The sequence below is a fragment of the Notolepis coatsorum genome (genome assembly GCF_963971535.1).
Source record: "Notolepis coatsorum genome assembly, chromosome: 20".
NCBI classification, from domain to species: domain Eukaryota; kingdom Metazoa; phylum Chordata; class Actinopteri; order Aulopiformes; family Paralepididae; genus Notolepis; species Notolepis coatsorum.
This window is the reverse complement of record NC_140184.1, coordinates 74,970,189-74,990,017: the sequence shown is the minus strand read 5'-3', so window position 1 is coordinate 74,990,017 and position 19,829 is coordinate 74,970,189. Positions and strand designations below refer to the sequence as shown.

The following is a 19,829-nucleotide window of genomic DNA, read 5'->3' as shown; positions in this document are numbered from 1 at the left end:
TCTTCTTCTTCTTCTCCTTCTCCTTCTTCTCCTTCTTCTCCTTCTTCTCCTTCTTCTTCTCCTTCTTCTTCTTCTTCTAATCTTCTTCTACTCTTCTTCTTCTTCTTCTTCTTCTTCTTCTTCTTCTTCTTCTTCTTCTTCTTCTTCTTCTTCTTCTTCTTCTTCTTCTTCTTCTTCTTCTTCTTCTTCTTCTTCTTCTTCTTCTTCTTCTTCTTCTTCTTCTTCCTCATATCTTTGTCCTTTTATAAATGACTAGTGGTTATATGTTTGGTCTACAAACTACTATGTACATTTACATGAACACTAGTTATGTTGTCCAACTACACATTTTGCTGACATAACAAACTGCCGCCCGTAGTTCTAAGTACCACTAGTATGTTGTAACATGTGCTGGCTCATCAATGCGTGTGCATGGCGGCGTGGGTGTTTGTTGTTTCTCATCCACCGCACAGACCCGGGTCCATCCGCAGACAGATGAACCTGTCCAACCCCGACTTCAACATGGCCCAGTTCCAGCGGCAGGACTCCCTGACGGGCCTCGGTCTGGGCCTGGGCCGCATCAAGCCCGAGCTCTACAAACAGCGCTCCCTGGAGGGCGAGGAGCCGGGGCGCAGGGGCGGGGCCTGCGGGCGGCTCCACTTCATCCTCAGGTTCGACTGCGACCAGGAGCAGCTGATCGTGAAGGTCCACAAGGCCGAGAACCTTCCGGCCAAGGATTTCTCCGGCACCTCGGACCCCTACGTGAAGATCTACCTGCTGCCGGAGCGTAAGACCAAGCACCAGACCAAGGTGCACCGCAAGACGCTGAGCCCCGTGTTCGACGAGGTCTTCCTGTTCCCCGTGGCGTACTCCGAGCTGCCCGCGCGCAAGCTGCACTTCAGCGTCTACGACTTTGACCGCTTCTCGCGTCACGACATCATCGGCCAGGTGGTGGTGGATAACTTCCTGGATCTGGTGGACTTCCCCCGAGAGACCAAGCTCTGCCGGGAGATCCAGTACGTTTCCTCGGTGAGTCGGTGCTGAATATATATCATGCAGGGAGATCCAGTATGTTTCCTCTGTGAGTCGGTGCTGAATATATATCATGCAGGGAGATCCAGTATGTTTCTTCTGTGAGTCGGTGCTGAATATATATCATGCCGGGTGTAAGAAGTACCCAGAAATTATACTTACGTGAAAGTATGGGTACCGTTTCAAAATCGTACTAAAGTAAAAGTTAGAGTATCTGTCTAAAAACACACTTGATTAAAAGTAAAAAAGTTTCTACTTTTAAATGTATTTAAGTACTAAAAAGTAAAAGTAAAAACTTTTTTTCTGACTGTCTATTCTTCTGATAGCAGGTGTTTAATCAAAGATCCCCGCTTTCTAGTCTTGCACAAGGACCAATCAGCATGGGTATGGGCGGGTTCATTTTCCATTGTGGGTGTGAGAAGTGGTTTCTGAGCACAGCCCAATCGCTGAACACAGGAGAGGAGAATGGAGCGTTTCAAGGGGTTTTAATGGTATTTCCAGAGCAGACAAGTATTACATCAGGAATGTGCAACAGACAGGGGTTAGAATGTTCTTGGGGGGGTGGGGACAGGTGCACTCCCAGTGCAGCTGTCGGGCAGAGGACACAGGTCTGTGTCTGGAGAGAGAGCAAGAGCACCTCTTGTGTAGTACGGGACGTCCAGGCAGGAAGGTGCACTGGAACGGGGGTCCTAGGTAGTGATACTAACACCACGACGACTTCTGGTCAGCGTCGTCCGGTAGAAGTAGGGTCCTCATCAACGGGGGATGGGATACAGCTGTGAGGAGTGAGGTGCCTGACAGCGTGTGAATCAGGGGGATGAAGTGCAGCTGGGCTGAGTGACGGGAGGTGAAGGGATGCTGGCCATATAAGGGCGTGAGGCTTCCGTGGTGGAAGGGAGGATGAGGAGGAGTGCGTGGTGGATGGAAGGGAGGATGAAGAGGGGTGCGTGGTGGATGTTGTGAGGGGAAAAGGAGGGGGAGTGAAGTACGCTCGTGCTGTGACTATGACAGTGGGTTAGTTCGGCCAGAGAAACAAATTAAATTAAACTAATTAAAATTGTTGTACCTGCGAGATTTGTACTTTGTACTTTGTAGGTCTGCATTTTAAATGTAAGGAGTAAGAATTAAGTTTTTTTCTCTGAAATGTAATTGAGTAAAAGTACAAGTATACAAACCTAATAATACTTGAGTAAAGTACAAATCCCCCAAAACAGTACTTAAGTATTGTAACAAAGTACAAGTACTTTACACCTCTGCCATTACTTTACTTAGACGTGCTTATCGGCACATTTTAACGTCGAGGGAAAATCCACCCAAAAATAGAACTTGTATACTATGATATTTCGGTCCCACTTTATTTCACGGTACACTAATAAGACGTAATAGGCCTTATAGCTACTTTGTATTAAATTAGACAATAACTAGAGCTAATTAGATGGAATAAGCCTTGCTTTGTATTAAATGAAACCAACAAACTATACATTTAATTTTTAGACAGTAAACAAACACAATTAAGACAATATTAGATAAGATATGCCTTTATTGAACCCCTTGGGGGAAATTCAGGCGTCAATTATGCCCTAATTAGACACACTACAGCTAAATTATGCTGTAATTAGAAACCGCTATACAATGCTATAGTAGACACATTTTGGTACACTAATAAGATGGAATAAGCCATACTTTGTATCAAATTAGACAGAAACTAAAACTCATATTTTCTTTATTAGTACACCTAAATTATGCTAAATTGTCATTAGAAACCAGATGTAATGCCGTATTACACCCATGTGTTGCTCATTCGATGAAAACTGTATAGGCTGCCGTAGCCTCTTCACACACGTCCCACGTATCCTGGATGTTCTGGGGCTGGTAGGTATTTTCAGCTCATGTGAGAGAGCGCGTGGGGATAAAACAAATGAATGTTGATTAGAGCCTTTGCGTAAGTGGTTGTAGCTACGGCTGTGGGGGCGCTGGAGACATATACACGAGTCTCCTGAACACGGAGAGACCAACCCCAAGTTGATCGGCACTTTCTCAGTCGAGCTATAGTCACTTTTCCGAACAAAAGTGAAATCCATATTTATATTTTCCACTGTGCCTCATCTCAGAGGTGTGATACATTCCAGAAGAACTGCAGTAAACCGATGGTGTGTTGGTGTGTTGGTGTGTTGGTGTTGGTGTGTTGGTGTGTTGGTGTGTTGGTGTTGGTGATGGTGTGTTGGTGTGTTGGTGTGTTGGTGTGTTGGTGTTGGTGATGGTGTGTTGGTGTGTTGGTGATGGTGTGTTGGTGTGTTGGTGTTGGTGTGTTGGTGTGCTGGTGTTGGTGATGGTGTGTTGGTGTGTTGGTGTGTTGGTGTTGGTGTGTTGGTGTTGGTGATGGTGTGTTGGTGTGTTGGTGTTGGTGTGTTGGTGTGTTGGTGTTGGTGATGGTGTGTTGGTGTGTTGGTGTGTTGGTGTGTTGGTGTGTTGGTGTTGGTGTGTTGGTGTGTTGGTGTTGGTGATGGTGTGTTGGTGTGTTGGTGTTGGTGATGGTGATGGTGTGTTGGTGTTGGTGATGGTGTGTTGGTGTGTTGGTGTTGGTGATGGTGTGTTGGTGTGTTGGTGATGGTGATGGTGTGTTGGTGTTGGTGATGGTGTGTTGGTGTGTTGGTGATGGTGTGTTGGTGTGTTGGTGATGGTGATGGTGTGTTGGTGTTGGTGATGGTGTGTTGGTGTGTTGGTGTGTTGGTGTTGGTGATGGTGTGTTGGTGTTGGTGATGGTGATGGTGTGTTGGTGTGTTGGTGTTGGTGATGGTGTGTTGGTGTTGGTGATGGTGTGTTGGTGTGTTGGTGTTGGTGATGGTGTGTTGGTGTGTTGGTGTGTTGGTGTTGGTGATGGTGTGTTGGTGTGTTGGTGTTGGTGATGGTGTGTTGGTGTGTTGGTGTGTTGGTGTTGGTGATGGTGTGTTGGTGTTGGTGATGGTGATGGTGTGTTGGTGTGTTGGTGTGTTGGTGTTGGTGATGGTGTGTTGGTGTTGGTGATGGTGTGTTGGTGATGGTGTATGGCTGGGCGATATGACGATATTATATAAATATTGGGTACAGTTCATTAACACTATGATCGGCGTGAACGAGTTTACACGTCATTCCTAGCCATGCTCATTCTGCCGAAGACGCCGTAACTCGTCTTTGATGTCAATATTTCAAAAATCTGTCATCGAAATCATATTTCCTTTCCGGAGCCCTGAGACACACTGCAAAGTTCCACTCAACTCTCTAGCGGTTCAAGAGCGCCATCTGGTGGCCGATTGGCAGATCGCCAGCCGGAAATTAACCTTTGAACAGGTAGTGCTCATCCATATGTGGTCCGGGCACTCGCTATCGTTAGAGAGACTCCGTATTGACACAGTGAACATCGATCGGTGCAAATAACTCGAAAAAACAACATGATTTGGACGTATATACTATTATACAACCTGGAAATGGATCGGGCATTTCTCCATCCCATAATAGAACAAATTCTGTTCCACGCTCATCTGCCAGCGGCGCGATGAAGCCACGGTAAGATTCAGCGTTATTTTCTAACGTCTTCTATACTAACTGATCTGATGAACATATGACCCACTCTGGATGAATCATCTAACGCTGCCCACGGAATTATAAACGCCCCCTCGCCCATCCGGTCATCATCAGATGATGCATAGAAACTTCTAGAACCACGTCCAGTTGACATTTTTTATCTTGCACAGATTCCTACCAAACTGTATTTGATCATCAATATAATGCATTTAGGGCTATAAATCACGTTCTGAAGAACGCTGCAGAAAACGATAAAAACATACTTATACTTTAGACCATATTTTAGTATGAATATGTGAATGAAAAAGTTTTACGTTGCTACTCCCTGAACAATACATATAGGACATTGAATGGGCCATAGTAATGTCAATTTAGCAATAGAATTTAAAGTTATAGCCCTGCAAAGAAGGGGAACTTCTCCATAGACAAATAGAGCTGGCGAGGGATGGTAAATTATGAATTTAACCCATGGCGATTAAAGTGTTAACGATACACTTTTTAAACGTATCACGTATCGTGATGTTTTGCCCTCACGTTAGAGGCTGCCGCGGCTGAGATGAGACTTACAAGCGCAGTGCTAAATGCTTTCCTCTCCCTCTCGCCTCTCCCTCTCACAGAAAAAAAGTCAGTCACACACACACTCGCCCAAATCATGTCATCGACACGCACACAAGCACACACACCTAGGCAGAGACACACAGGCGGCGGCTCTGTGCCACAAGATGTGTGACCAAGGCGAAAACTAAAGCGAGGACTCTAGCATAGAATTTATTCCAAAAAAGGGTTCTACATCAGTGATATGGACCTGGTTCGGCTACACGCGAACAGACGTGAGTCAAAGCATCATTCTGTGCAAACTTAGTAAAGCTAAAGTCGGGGCAACGGGAGGAGACACTACCAATATGCCGAAAGCATTAAGTTGCGCAGTAGCCGTACTACCTCGAGTGTTTTAAAACCACAGCCAAAACAGACGACGCTAACTATATATATATATATATATATATATATATATATATATATATATATATATATATATATATATATAATCTAATAATCCAATCATCTAAATCTAATATATAATATAAAAATGCTAAATGCATGGGTATTTTGTCTTTAACTCAATGGACACCAACAACGATTTAATACGTGTTACCCCGCCAATCATTGAACGGCAACCACGTATATATACGTTATTATGATCGTTATTTCTTTCATTCGCTATTTCCATTCATAATTCATCCTGCTGTGCTGTGGAAATGTGTGGCACTGTGTCTGAGATCGCAACGGTCCGATACTGCCACCTGGTGGTATGCGGCCGATGTTGCACTTACTTTCTGAAGGAAGTGTGACTCTGTGCGTCACTGAAAGTCTTCCGGGCGGAGTTTTCTTGTAACGTGGATCAAGATATACACTTGATCGCATTGAATCGCCTTCGGGACGCCAGAATCATTATGCTTTTGGGGGTTATGGCGTGGGCCAAATCGACATAAGATCTAGCAGATGGCAATCAAATAACTGGAATATTCTTTTTGCAGTCTCATCGGCCACAGGTAAGAGCAATCTAACGTTAATTTCAGCTTGATTGTCCATTGGTCTCATAGCCATCGCTCTGATCAACGTATGCTGTTGCACTAACGAATGCCGTTATTGACAATCAATTAATCATAAACTACCCCCCCCCCCCCCGCTTTCATGCATGCATGATGGAACATAATACCGATCATATGCATTTGAATTTTTTATTGCAGCGTGTATAGGGACGAAATGCCAATGGATTAAGTATAATATGCGTCGCGGCCTATTACTAGCCTTCCAGGAATTATCCTAGACCACTCTAAAACCATACTTATATTCACCACGGTATAAAACGACAATGTATGGAAGGAAAAAATATTCCTTTTTCACATCTTGAACGATAGATACCCGATGTCAAATGGGCTATAGTATTGCATATATAGCTATAATATTTAAATATTTATAGCCCTGCAAACAATGTGAGCGACTCCCACCGTTTACAGTGCTGGCGTCAGCTGCTAAGGATGAGGCTACTGCATGGCAGAGAAGGAGTTCATGTTGGCTTGCAAACTCAAAAATACTGTCTTGGTAAGCCTCATAATGAATTGTTGGGGGAAAAAAGGAAAAACATCGTGATGTGTATCGTGTATCGCCGAAAGGTCCGAAAATATCGTGGTATCATATTTAGGCCATATCGCCCCCAGCCCTATGATGGTGTGGTGGCTGCACGGATTGTACTTTGAAAATTGATAACTTCAGGCATGATTCATTAGAGAAAAAATAAGTGTGTACTGAGTCACCTTCCGACCCGTGCAGCTTGTGGAGGGGAGCGCTCTCACCTCTCTGCTGTGCAGAATCATTCTCCCCTCACTGGAGCCACAGCCCTTCAGGCTACGGACCCCCTGTCTGAGTTAATGAACCCATGGTGCTGCTGCCTGCAGGCGACCAGAACCACAGCCCACCACCTGTGTGGGAGAGAGATAACGAGGGTCATATAATACAGTGAACCATGTCTCATCCCTATTAGTCCTCTCTCCCTCTCCCTCTCCCTCTCCCTCTCCCTCTCTCTCTCTCTCTCTCTCTCTCTCTCTCTCTCTCTCTCTCTCTCTCTCTCTCTCTATCCGCACATGCCAGAACGCACGATAATATTGTGTTATCTGTTAAATTTCTTTTAACGATTCACTGATCCATTTGGCAGCCTTGTAATATCTGACAAATCCATCTTGTCACGGACAGTAGGTGATATTTATGAGGAATACTTCAGCGGTGCCATTGATTGACCTAAAGCTCGACGTCTGTGAGCTATAACTGTGACGCGCCATTGATCCTGCTGTATTTTTCATGGTGTTGAGACTGACGTTTACCAGACAGCTCTCCTCCAATTGATCACAGCAGCAGACAGTTCCTCTGAGCGCAGGCAGGGCGTTGATGCAGGTCGATGGAGCCCAGCTGCTGGAGACGCAAGCCGTGATGTGTGATGACAGCTCTCTGACACGAGTTAGCAAACTCACTTTCAAGACATTCGATGCCCCTTGAAATGGGAGTCTAATGGGGCGTTCAGACTACAGGCTACAAAACGGCCAAGCGTGGCTAGCGACACTGATGCCAAGTCACCCCGTGAAGTGTTGCCATTGAGTAGAAGATAAATCCTACTAAATATTATGAATTTACAACCATAAAATATTCACCATAACGTAGGGCGACAGTGGCTCAGGCGGTAGATCAGTCGTCTGGTAATCCGGAGGGTTCCCGGTTCGATTTCCGCTCCTCCCGGGCAGTGTCTCGATGTGTCCTTGAGCAAGACGCTTAACCCCTAATTTCTCCCATTGAGCAGGTTGGCGCCTTGCATGCTTGCCTCTGCCATCGGTGTGTGAATGTGTGAGTGGGTAAAATGTGAGGAACAAAAATGTTAAAGCGCTTTGGATAAAAGCTGCTGTATAAATGCACCATTTAACATGAATTGCGTTTTAACATTAACTAACCTGATCACCTAAATCTAACCAGATGTTTTTGCGTTGTGATGAGATCATTTTACAGGAAAATCCTCCAACAATCACAGATTAACTATCTGGCAATATAGTATTCAAATAGAATTTTAGTTAAAAGGTCGAACGTCTTGCAGAAGAAACGTCATGTTGTGATTTGTTAACGCCTCACCGTGTCATTGGAGCGCGAGGACGAAGTTAATTAAAGTCATCTCAACGTCACGTGGAAGCTGCTGCCACCCGTCCTCCTGCAGGGGGCGCTGCGGTGACGGTACCCTCATGTTACTTGTGACTTCCATTAAAAATGTATGATCTCCTGTTGCTTTATTGCCCGTAGTGTGAACACATAGTAAGAGTATCTTGAATAAATAACAAGTTATCATTCTGTGTCTGGACGGTAACCATTTAAATTGTGCTTTGAACCTCAATAATAATAATAATAATAATAATAATAATAATAATAATAATAATAATAATAATAATAATAATAATAATAATAATAATAATAATAATAATATTGTATTCAATTTGTAGGGGCGCTTTATATTTGTGGAACACGTCTCAAAGGTGCTACAGTGTAGAAGAACATAAAAACTAGTAAGAGATTAAAAAGAACATGAAATGTGTGGGGCTAAAACTAGATAAAAATAAACAAAAAGGCTCTATTAAAAATATGTGTTTTGAGGCCCTTTTCCAAAAGCATCCAAGGTACAGTATGTGTTGCCCTCTCAGATGATCAGGGAGAGCGGTCCAAGGTACAGTATGTGGTGCCCTCTCAGATGATCAGGGAGAGCGGTCCAAGGTACAGTATGTGGTGCCCTCTCAGATGATCAGGGAGAGCGGTCCAAGGTACAGTATGTGGTGCCCTCTCAGATGATCAGGGAGAGCGGTCCAAGGTACAGTATGTGGTGCCCTCTCAGATGATCAGGGAGAGCGGTCCAAGGTACAGTATGGGTTGCCCTCTCAGATGATCAGGGAGAGCGGTCCAAGGTACAGTATGTGGTGCCCTCTCAGATGATCAGGGAGAGCGGTCCAAGGTACAGTATGTGGTGCCCTCTCAGATGATCAGGGAGAGCGGTCCAAGGTACAGTATGTGGTGCCCTCTCAGATGATCAGGGAGAGCGGTCCAAGGTACAGTATGTGGTGCCCTCTCAGATGATCAGGGAGAGCGGTCCAAGGTACAGTATGTGGTGCCCTCTCAGATGATCAGGGAGAGCGGTCCAAGGTACAGTATGTGGTGCCCTCTCAGATGATCAGGGAGAGCGGTCCATGGTACAGTATGTGGTGCCCTCTCAGATGATCAGAGGAGCGGTCCAAGGTACAGTATGTGTTGCCCTCTCAGATGATCAGGGAGAGCGGTCCAAGGTACAGTATGTGGTGCCCTCTCAGATGATCAGGGAGAGCGGTCCAAGGTACAGTATGTGGTGCCCTCTCAGATGATCAGGGAGAGCGGTCCAAGGTACAGTATGTGGTGCCCTCTCAGATGAGGAGGAAGGCAGGAGTGTAGCTAGCATGCAGGCTCTCTGTACAGGAGGAAGGCAGGAGTGTAGCTAGCATGCATGCTCTCTGTATAGGAGGAAGGCAGGAGTGTAGCTAGCATGCAGGCTCTCTGTACAGGAGGAAGGCAGGAGTGTAGCTAGCATGCAGGCTCTCTGTACAGGAGGAAGGCAGGAGTGTAGCTAGCATGCAGGCTCTCTGGAGACAGGAGGAAGGCAGGAGTGTAGCTAGCATGCAGGCTCTCTGGAGGCAGGAGGAAGGCAGGAGTGTAGCTAGCATGCAGGCTCTCTGTACAGGAGGAAGGCAGGAGTGTAAATAGCATGCAGGCTCTCTGGAGACAGGAGGAAGGCAGGAGTGTAGCTAGCATGCAGGCTCTCTGTACAGGAGGAAGGCAGGAGTGTAGCTAGCATGCAGGCTCTCTGTACAGGAGGAAGGCAGGAGTGTAGCTAGCATGCAGGCTCTCTGTACAGGAGGAAGGCAGGAGTGTAGCTAGCATGCAGGCTCTCTGTACAGGAGGAAGGCAGGAGTGTAGCTAGCATGCAGGCTCTCTGTACAGGAGGAAGGCAGGAGTGTAGCTAGCATGCAGGCTCTCTGGAGACAGGAGGAAGGCAGGAGTGTAGCTAGCATGCAGGCTCTCTGGAGACAGGAGGAAGGCAGGAGTGTAGCTAGCATGCAGGCTCTCTGTACAGGAGGAAGGCAGGAGTGTAGCTAGCATGCAGGCTCTCTGTACAGGAGGAAGGCAGGAGTGTAGCTAGCATGCAGGCTCTCTGGAGACAGGAGGAAGGCAGGAGTGTAGCTAGCATGCAGGCTCTCTGTACAGGAGGAAGGCAGGAGTGTAGCTAGCATGCAGGCTCTCTGGAGACAGGAGGAAGGCAGGAGTGTAGCTAGCATGCAGGCTCTCTGTACAGGAGGAAGGCAGGAGTGTAGCTAGCATGCAGGCTCTCTGTACAGGAGGAAGGCAGGAGTGTAGCTAGCATGCAGGCTCTCTGTACAGGAGGAAGACAGGAGTGTAGCTAGCATGCAGGCTCTCTGTACAGGAGGAAGGCAGGAGTGTAGCTAGCATGCAGGCTCTCTGTACAGGAGGAAGGCAGGAGTGTAGCTAGCATGCAGGCTCTCTGGAGACAGGAGGAAGGCAGGAGTGTAGCTAGCATGCAGGCTCTCTGTACAGGAGGAATGCAGGAGTGTAGCTAGCATGCAGGCTCTCTGTACAGGAGGAAGGCAGGAGTGTAGCTAGCATGCATGCTCTCTGTACAGGAGGAAGGCAGGAGTGTAGCTAGCATGCAGGCTCTCTGGAGGCAGGAGGAAGGCAGGAGTGTAGCTAGCATGCAGGCTCTCTGGAGACAGGAGGAAGGCAGGAGTGTAGCTAGCATGCAGGCTCTCTGTCCAGGAGGAAGGCAGGAGTGTAGCTAGCATGCAGGCTCTCTGGAGACAGGAGGAAGGCAGGAGTGTAGCTAGCATGCAGGCTCTCTGTACAGGAGGAAGGCAGGAGTGTAGCTAGCATGCAGGCTCTCTGTACAGGAGGAAGGCAGGAGTGTAGCTAGCATGCGGGCTCTCTGTACAGGAGGAAGGCAGGAGTGTAGCTAGCATGCAGGCTCTCTGTACATGAGGAAGGCAGGAGTGTAGCTAGCATGCAGGCTCTCTGGAGACAGGAGGAAGGCAGGAGTGTAGCTAGCATGCAGGCTCTCTGTACAGGAGGAAGGCAGGAGTGTAGCTAGCATGCAGGCTCTCTGGAGACAGGAGGAAGGCAGGAGTGTAGCTAGCATGCAGGCTCTCTGGAGACAGGAGGAAGGCAGGAGTGTAGCTAGCATGCAGGTTCTCTGGAGGCAGGAGGAAGGCAGGAGTGTAGCTAGCATGCATGCTCTCTGGAGACAGGAGGAAGGCAGGAGTGTAGCTAGCATGCAGGCTCTCTGGAGACAGGAGGAAGGCAGGAGTGTAGCTAGCATGCAGGCTCTCTGGAGACAGGAGGAAGGCAGGAGTGTAGCTAGCATGCAGGCTCTCTGGAGGCAGGAGGAAGGCAGGAGTGTAGCTAGCATGCAGGCTCTCTGTACAGGAGGAAGGCAGGAGTGTAGCTAGCATGCAGGCTCTCTGTACAGGAGGAAGGCAGGAGTGTAGCTAGCATGCAGGCTCTCTGTACAGGAGGAAGGCAGGAGTGTAGCTAGCATGCAGGCTCTCTGTACAGGAGGAAGGCAGGAGTGTAGCTAGCATGCAGGCTCTCTGTACAGGAGGAAGGCAGGAGAGTAGCTAGCATGCAGGCTCTCTGGAGACAGGAGGAAGGCAGGAGTGTAGCTAGCATGCAGGCTCTCTGTACAGGAGGAAGGCAGGAGTGTAGCTAGCATGCAGGCTCTCTGTACAGGAGGAAGGCAGGAGTGTAGCTAGCATGCAGGCTCTCTGGAGACAGGAGGAAGGCAGGAGTGTAGCTAGCATGCAGGCTCTCTGGAGACAGGAGGAAGGCAGGAGTGCAGCTAGCATGCAGGCTCTCTGTACAGGAGGAAGGCAGGAGTGTAGCTAGCATGCAGGTTCTCTGGAGGCAGGAGGAAGGCAGGAGTGTAGCTAGCATGCAGGCTCTCTGGAGGCAGGAGGAAGGCAGGAGTGTAGCTAGCATGCAGGCTATCTGGAGACAGGAGGAAGGCAGGAGTGTAGCTAGCATGCAGGCTCTCTGTACAGGAGGAAGGCAGGAGTGTAGCTAGCTTGCAGGCTCTCTGTACAGGAGGAAGGCAGGAGTGTAGCTAGCATGCAGGCTCTCTGGAGACAGGAGGAAGGCAGGAGTGTAGCTAGCATGCAGGCTCTCTGTACAGGAGGAAGGCAGGAGTGTAGCTAGCATGCAGGCTCTCTGGAGACAGGAGGAAGGCAGGAGTGTAGCTAGCATGCAGGCTCTCTGTACAGGAGGAAGGCAGGAGTGTAGCTAGCATGCAGGCTCTCTGTACAGGAGGAAGACAGGAGTGTAGCTAGCATGCAGGATATCTGTACAGGAGGAAGGCAGGAGTGTAGCTAGCATGCAGGCTCTCTGGAGGCAGGAGGAAGGCAGGAGTGTAGCTAGCATGCAGGCTCTCTGGAGACAGGAGGAAGGCAGGAGTGTAGCTATCATGCAGGCTCTCTGGAGGCAGGAGGAAGGCAGGAGTGTAGCTAGCATGCAGGCTCTCTGTACAGGAGGAAGGCAGGAGTGTAGCTAGCATGCAGGCTCTCTGTACAGGAGGAAGGCAGGAGTGTAGCTAGCATGCAGGCTCTCTGTACAGGAGGAAGGCAGGAGTGTAGCTAGCATGCAGGCTCTCTGTACAGGAGGAAGGCAGGAGTGTAGCTAGCATGCAGGCTCTCTGTACAGGAGGAAGGCAGGAGTGTAGCTAGCATGCAGGCTCTCTGTACAGGAGGAAGCAGGAGTGTAGCTAGCATGCAGGCTCTCTGTACAGGAGGAAGGCAGGAGTGTAGCTAGCATGCAGGCTCTCTGTACAGGAGGAAGGCAGGAGTGTAGCTAGCATGCAGGCTCTCTGTACAGGAGGAAGGCAGGAGTGTAGCTAGGATGCAGGCTCTCTGTACAGGAGGAAGGCAGGAGTGTAGCTAGCATGCAGGCTCTCTGTACAGGAGGAAGGCAGGAGTGTAGCTAGCATGCAGGCTCTCTGGAGACAGGAGGAAGGCAGGAGTGTAGCTAGCATGCAGGCTCTCTGTACAGGAGGAAGGCAGGAGTGTAGCTAGCATGCATGCTCTCTGTACAGGAGGAAGGCAGGAGTGTAGCTAGCATGCAGGCTCTCTGGAGACAGGAGGAAGGCAGGAGTGCAGCTAGCATGCAGGCTCTCTGTACAGGAGGAAGGCAGGAGTGTAGCTAGCATGCAGGCTCTCTGGAGACAGGAGGAAGGCAGGAGTGTAGCTAGCATGCAGGCTCTCTGGAGGCAGGAGGAAGGCAGGAGTGTAGCTAGCATGCAGGCTCTCTGGAGGCAGGAGGAAGGTAGGAGTGTAGCTAGCATGCAGGCTCTCTGGAGACAGGAGGAAGGCAGGAGTGTAGCTAGCATGAAGGCTCTCTGGAGGCAGGAGGAAGGCAGGAGTGTAGCTAGCATGCAGGCTCTCTGTACATGAGGAAGGCAGGAGTGTAGCTAGCATGCAGGCTCTCTGTACAGGAGGAAGGCAGGAGTGTAGCTAGCATGCAGGCTCTCTGGAGACAGGAGGAAGGCAGGAGTGTAGCTAGCATGCAGGCTCTCTGGAGACAGGAGGAAGGCAGGAGTGTAGCTAGCATGCAGGCTCTCTGGAGACAGGAGGAAGGCAGGAGTGTAGCTAGCATGCAGGCTCTCTGTACAGGAGGAAGGCAGGAGTGTAGCTAGCATGCAGGCTCTCTGGAGACAGGAGGAAGGCAGGAGAACACAAAAAGGGGTGTGAACGTCACTTTCTATTCTGAACCCAAATGCAGGATGTTGGACAAGGAGGCGAGCGGGGAATAACAGTTTAAGGCAAAAGGGGAATCCGAGGCTTGCTTGGCAGACGAGGCAGGCAGGGAATCCTGGAGACACAGAACAGATGTAAGGTGAAGCAGACAAACAGACAGACAGACAGACAGACAGACAGACAGACAGACAGACAGACAGACAGACATACAGACATACAGACATACAGACAGACAGACAGACATACAGACATACAGACAGACAGACATACAGACAGACAGACAGACAGACAGACAGACAGGCAGACAGGCAGACAGACAGACAGACAGACAGACAGACAGACAGACAGACAGACAGACGGACGGACGGACGGACATACGGACGGACAGACAGACAGACAGACAGACAGACAGACAGACAGACAGACATACAGACAGACAGACAGACAGACAGACAGACAGACAGACAGACAGACAGACAGACAGACAGACAGACAGACAGACAGACAGACAGACAGACATGAAAACAGACAGACATGAAAACAGACAGACAGACAGACAGACATGAAAACAGACAGACAGACAGACAGACATGAAAACAGACAGACAGACAGACAGACAGACATGAAAACAGACAGACAGACAGACAGACATGAAAACAGACAGACAGACAGACAGACATGAAAACAGACAGACAGACAGACATGAAAACAGACAGACAGACAGACAGACAGACAGACAAACATGAAAACAGACAAACGAACATGCAGGCAAGGCAAGGAGGAAGACACTATAGACTAGAACGTGACTAATATGACTGAATTATGTACCTACAAGTGCACATCGACAAACTGTGAAGGCACAACGACTTGGGTGATGAGTGGTTGAGAGAACAGGATTCTCGCAGGGAAATGATGATGAGTGGCGATGAGTGGATGACTGGCAGGTGTGTTGATTCCCAATGACGGGCAGATGTGCAGAGAGGGAGAGAGAGGCAGAGAGCGAGGGGGGAATGCAGATGTGCAGAGAGGGAGAGAGAGGCAGAGAGCGAGGGGGGAATGCAGATGTGCAGAGAGGGAGAGAGCGGCAGAGAGCGAGGGGGGAAGGCAGATGTGCAGAGAGGGAGAGAGGGAGAGAGAGCGAGGGGGGGAAGGCAGATGTGCAGAGAGGGAGAGAGAGGCAGAGAGCGAGGGGGGAATGCAGATGTGCAGAGAGGGAGAGAGGGAGAGAGAGCGAGGGGGGAAGGCAGATGTGCAGAGAGGGAGAGAGGGAGAGAGAGCGAGGGGGGAAGGCAGATGTGCAGAGAGGGAGAGAGAGGGAGAGAGAGTGAGGGGGGAAGGCAGATGTGCAGAGAGGGAGAGAGAGGGAGAGAGAGGCAGAAAGTGAGGGGGGAAGGCAGATGTGCAGAGAGGGAGAGAGAGGGAGAGAGAGCGAGGGGGGAAGGCAGATGTGCAGAGAGGAAGAGAGAGGGAGAAAGTGAGGGGGGAATGCAGATGTGCAGAGAGGGAGAGAGAGGCAGAGAGAGCGAGGGGGGAAGGCAGATGTGCAGAGAGGGAGAGAGAGGGAGAGAGAGCGAGGGGGGAAGGCAGATGTGCAGAGAGGGAGAGAGAGCGAGGGGGGAAGGCAGATGTGCAGAGAGGGAGAGAGAGGCAGAGAGCGAGGGGGGAAGGCAGATGTGCAGAGAGGGAGAGAGAGGCAGAAAGTGAGGGGGGAAGGCAGATGTGCAGAGAGGGAGAGAGAGCGAGGGGGGAAGGCAGATGTGCAGAGAGGGAGATAGAGGCAGAGAGCGAGGGGGAAGGCAGATGTGCAGAGAGGGAGAGAGAGCGAGGGGGGAAGGCAGATGTGCAGAGAGGGAGAGAGAGGCAGAAAGTGAGGGGGGAATGCAGATGTGCAGAGAGGGAGAGAGAGACAGAGAGCGAGGGGGAAGGCAGATGTGCAGAGAGGGAGAGAGAGGCAGAAAGTGAGGGGGGAAGGCAGATGTGCAGAGAGGGAGAGAGGGAGAGAGAGCGAGGGGGGAATGCAGATGTGCAGAGAGGGAGAGAGAGGCAGAGAGCGAGGGGGGAATGCAGATGTGCAGAGAGGGAGAGAGAGACAGAGAGAGAGCGAGGGGGAAGGCAGATGTGCAGAGAGGGAGAGAGAGACAGAGAGAGAGAGCGAGGGGGGAATGCAGATGTGCAGAGAGGGAGAGAGAGGCAGAAAGTGAGGGGGGAATGCAGATGTGCAGAGAGGGAGAGAGAGGCAGAAAGTGAGGGGGGAATGCAGATGTGCAGAGAGGGAGAGAGAGGCAGAGAGCGAGGGGGGAAGGCAGATGTGCAGAGAGGGAGAGAGAGGCAGAGAGTGAGGGGGGAAGGCAGATGTGCAGAGAGGGAGAGAGAGGGAGAGAGAGCGAGGGGGGAAGGCAGATGTGCAGAGAGGGAGAGAGAGCGAGGGGGGAAGGCAGATGTGCAGAGAGGGAGAGAGAGGCAGAAAGTGAGGGGGGAATGCAGATGTGCAGAGAGGGAGAGAGAGGCAGAAAGTGAGGGGGGAAGGCAGATGTGCAGAGAGGGAGAGAGGGAGAGAGAGCGAGGGGGGGAAGGCAGATGTGCAGAGAGGGAGAGAGAGGCAGAAAGTGAGGGGGGAATGCAGATGTGCAGAGAGGGAGAGAGAGGCAGAAAGTGAGGGGGGAAGGCAGATGTGCAGAGAGGGAGAGAGAGGCAGAAAGTGAGGGGGGAAGGCAGATGTGCAGAGAGGGAGAGAGGGAGAGAGAGCGAGGGGGGAATGCAGATGTGCAGAGAGGGAGAGAGAGGGAGAAAGTGAGGGGGGAATGCAGATGTGCAGAGAGGGAGAGAGAGGCAGAGAGCGAGGGGGGAAGGCAGATGTGCAGAGAGGGAGAGAGAGGGAGAAAGTGAGGGGGGAATGCAGATGTGCAGAGAGGGAGAGAGAGGCAGAGAGTGAGGGGGGAATGCAGATGTGCAGAGAGGGAGAGAGAGGCAGAGAGCGAGGGGGGAATGCAGATGTGCAGAGAGGGAGAGAGAGGGAGAGAGAGCGAGGGGGGAAGGCAGATGTGCAGAGAGGGAGAGAGAGACAGAAAGTGAGGGGGGAAGGCAGATGTGCAGAGAGGGAGAGAGAGGGAGAGAGAGCGAGGGGGGAAGGCAGATGTGCAGAGAGGGAGAGAGAGGGAGAGAAAGTGAGGGGGGAATGCAGATGTGCAGAGAGGGAGAGAGAGGGAGAGAGCGAGGGGGGAAGGCAGATGTGCAGAGAGGGAGAGAGAGCGAGAGAGAGCGAGGGGGGAATGCAGATGTGCAGAGAGGGAGAGAGAGCGAGGGGGAAGGCAGATGTGCAGAGAGGGAGAGAGAGACAGAGAGAGAGCGAGGGGGGAAGGCAGATGTGCAGAGAGGGAGAGAGGGAGAGAGAGCGAGGGGGGAAGGCAGATGTGCAGAGAGGGAGAGAGAGACAGAGAGAGAGCGAGGGGGGAAGGCAGATGTGCAGAGAGGGAGAGAGAGACAGAGAGAGAGCAAGGGGGGAAGGCAGATGTGCAGAGAGGGAGAGAGAGGCAGAGAGCGAGGGGGGAAGGCAGATGTGCAGAGAGGGAGAGAGCGAGGGGGGAAGGCAGATGTGCAGAGAGGGAGAGAGGGAGAGAGAGCGAGGGGGGAAGGCAGATGTGCAGAGAGGGAGAGAGAGGGAGAGAGAGCGAGGGGGGAAGGCAGATGTGCAGAGAGGGAGAGAGCGAGGGGGGAAGGCAGATGTGCAGAGAGGGAGAGAGAGGGAGAGAGAGCGAGGGGGGAAGGCAGATGTGCAGAGAGGGAGAGAGCGAGGGGGGAAGGCAGATGTGCAGAGAGGGAGAGAGAGGGAGAGAGAGCGAGGGGGGAAGGCAGATGTGCAGAGAGGGAGAGAGCGAGGGGGGAAGGCAGATGTGCAGATAGGGAGAGAGCGAGGGGGGAAGGCAGATGTGCAGAGAGGGAGAGAGGGAGAGAGCGAGGGGGGAGGGATCCCATTGGACAGGCTGACAGGTGTCACTTAAGAGGGATTGTGACACTGTGATAACTGCTGAGTCACCGTGCCGCCATTAAAACTCACTTACAAGACATCCCAATACACCCTGAAATTCAATACAATTTTCAAACCTTTATTTAAACTGATTTACATGTGTGTATATGTAAGATCATGCACGTGTGTGAGTTATAGGGCATCTTGAATAGATAACAACCTACAGATGCAGCACTGAACAATCGAACCTCTGCTGCTCCTCTGCTGCTCCACCGCTCCACGGGCCAAACTGATGTTGTGACTCCTATTGTTCTGGACCGGGCCAAACTGATGTTGTGACTCCTATTGTTCTGGACCGGGCCAAACTGATGTTGTGACTCCTATTGTTTTGGACCGGGCCAGATCTCACACCTCCACTGCCTCCCACTGGGGAGACTTCTTCATCTTACATTTTGTATTCGTCCCAAACGCCCCAGCTCCATCCGATTCCTTAGCTTTTTTCACTGTTTACCTATCATGCATTGCAACACTAATATATGGGCAGTACCCCAAGTCAGACTGCCCATATAAAAATTATCTTGAGGGTCTGAGGGCAGTAGCCCCGACCCCCTCCCTGGGGCAGCACTTAAGTTAAGTACCCTCCATTTGTTCGCTTTGGGATCCAGCCACCATCCCCCGAAATATAACACCTGAGTGCCAGTTCTATAGTGGCAGAGGAGCAGCAGAAATATAACACCTGAGTGCCAGTTCTATAGTGGCAGAGGAGCAGCAGACCAGCAGCAGAAATATAACACCTGAGTGCCAGCTCTATAGTGGCAGAGGAGCAGCAGAAATATAACACCTGAGTGCCAGTTCTATAGTGGCAGAGGAGCAGCAGAAATATAACACCTGAGTGCCAGCTCTATAGTGGCAGAGGAGCAGCAGACATATAACACCTGAGTGCCAGCTCTATAGTGGCAGAGGAGCAGCAGAAATATAACACCTGAGTGCCAGTTCTATAGTGGCAGAGGAGCAGCAGAAATATAACACCTGAGTGCCAGCTCTATAGTGGCAGAGGAGCAGCAGAAATATAACACCTGAGTGCCAGTTCTATAGTGGCAGAGGGGCAGCAGAAATATAACACCTGAGTGCCAGCTCTATAGTGGCAGAGGAGCAGCAGAAATATAACACCTGAGTGCCAGTTCTATAGTGGCAGAGGAGCAGCAGAAATATAACACCTGAGTGCCAGCTCTATAGTGGCAGAGGAGCAGCAGAAATATAACACCTGAGTGCCAGTTCTATAGTGGCAGAGGAGCAGCAGAAATATAACACCTGAGTGCCAGTTCTATAGTGGCAGAGGAGCAGCAGAAATATAACACCTGAGTGCCAGCTCTATAGTGGCAGAGGAGCAGCAGAAATATAACACCTGAGTGCCAGTTCTATAGTGGCAGAGGGGCAGCAGAAATATAACACCTGAGTGCCAGCTCTATAGTGGCAGAGGAGCAGCAGAAATATAACACCTGAGTGCCAGTTCTATAGTGGCAGAGGAGCAGCAGAAATATAACACCTGAGTGCCAGCTCTATAGTGGCAGAGGAGCAGCAGAAATATAACACCTGAGTGCCAGTTCTATAGTGGCAGAGGAGCAGCAGAAATATAACACCTGAGTGCCAGTTCTATAGTGGCAGAGGAGCAGCAGAAATATAACACCTGAGTGCCAGTTCTATAGTGGCAGAGGGGCAGCAGAAATATAACACCTGAGTGCCAGTTCTATAGTGGCAGAGGAGCAGCAGAAATATAACACCTGAGTGCCAGTTCTATAGTGGCAGAGGGGCAGCAGAAATATAACACCTGAGTGCCAGCTCTATAGTGGCAGAGGAGCAGCAGAAATATAACACCTGAGTGCCAGTTCTATAGTGGCAGAGGGGCAGCAGAAATATAACACCTGAGT

At 50.3% G+C, this 19,829-nt stretch overlaps 1 pseudogene across 1 annotated transcript in view; it reads left to right on the top strand.

Moving 5' to 3' along the window:
- The window catches only part of LOC311247335 (synaptotagmin-9-like), a 216,319-nt pseudogene that overhangs the window by 70,664 nt on the left and 125,826 nt on the right, over positions 1-19,829 (top strand). The window contains exon 3 of the transcript in view: positions 453-1,008. The product of the transcript in view is annotated as a synaptotagmin-9-like (transcript). The remainder of the gene's footprint in view (positions 1-452; positions 1,009-19,829) is intronic.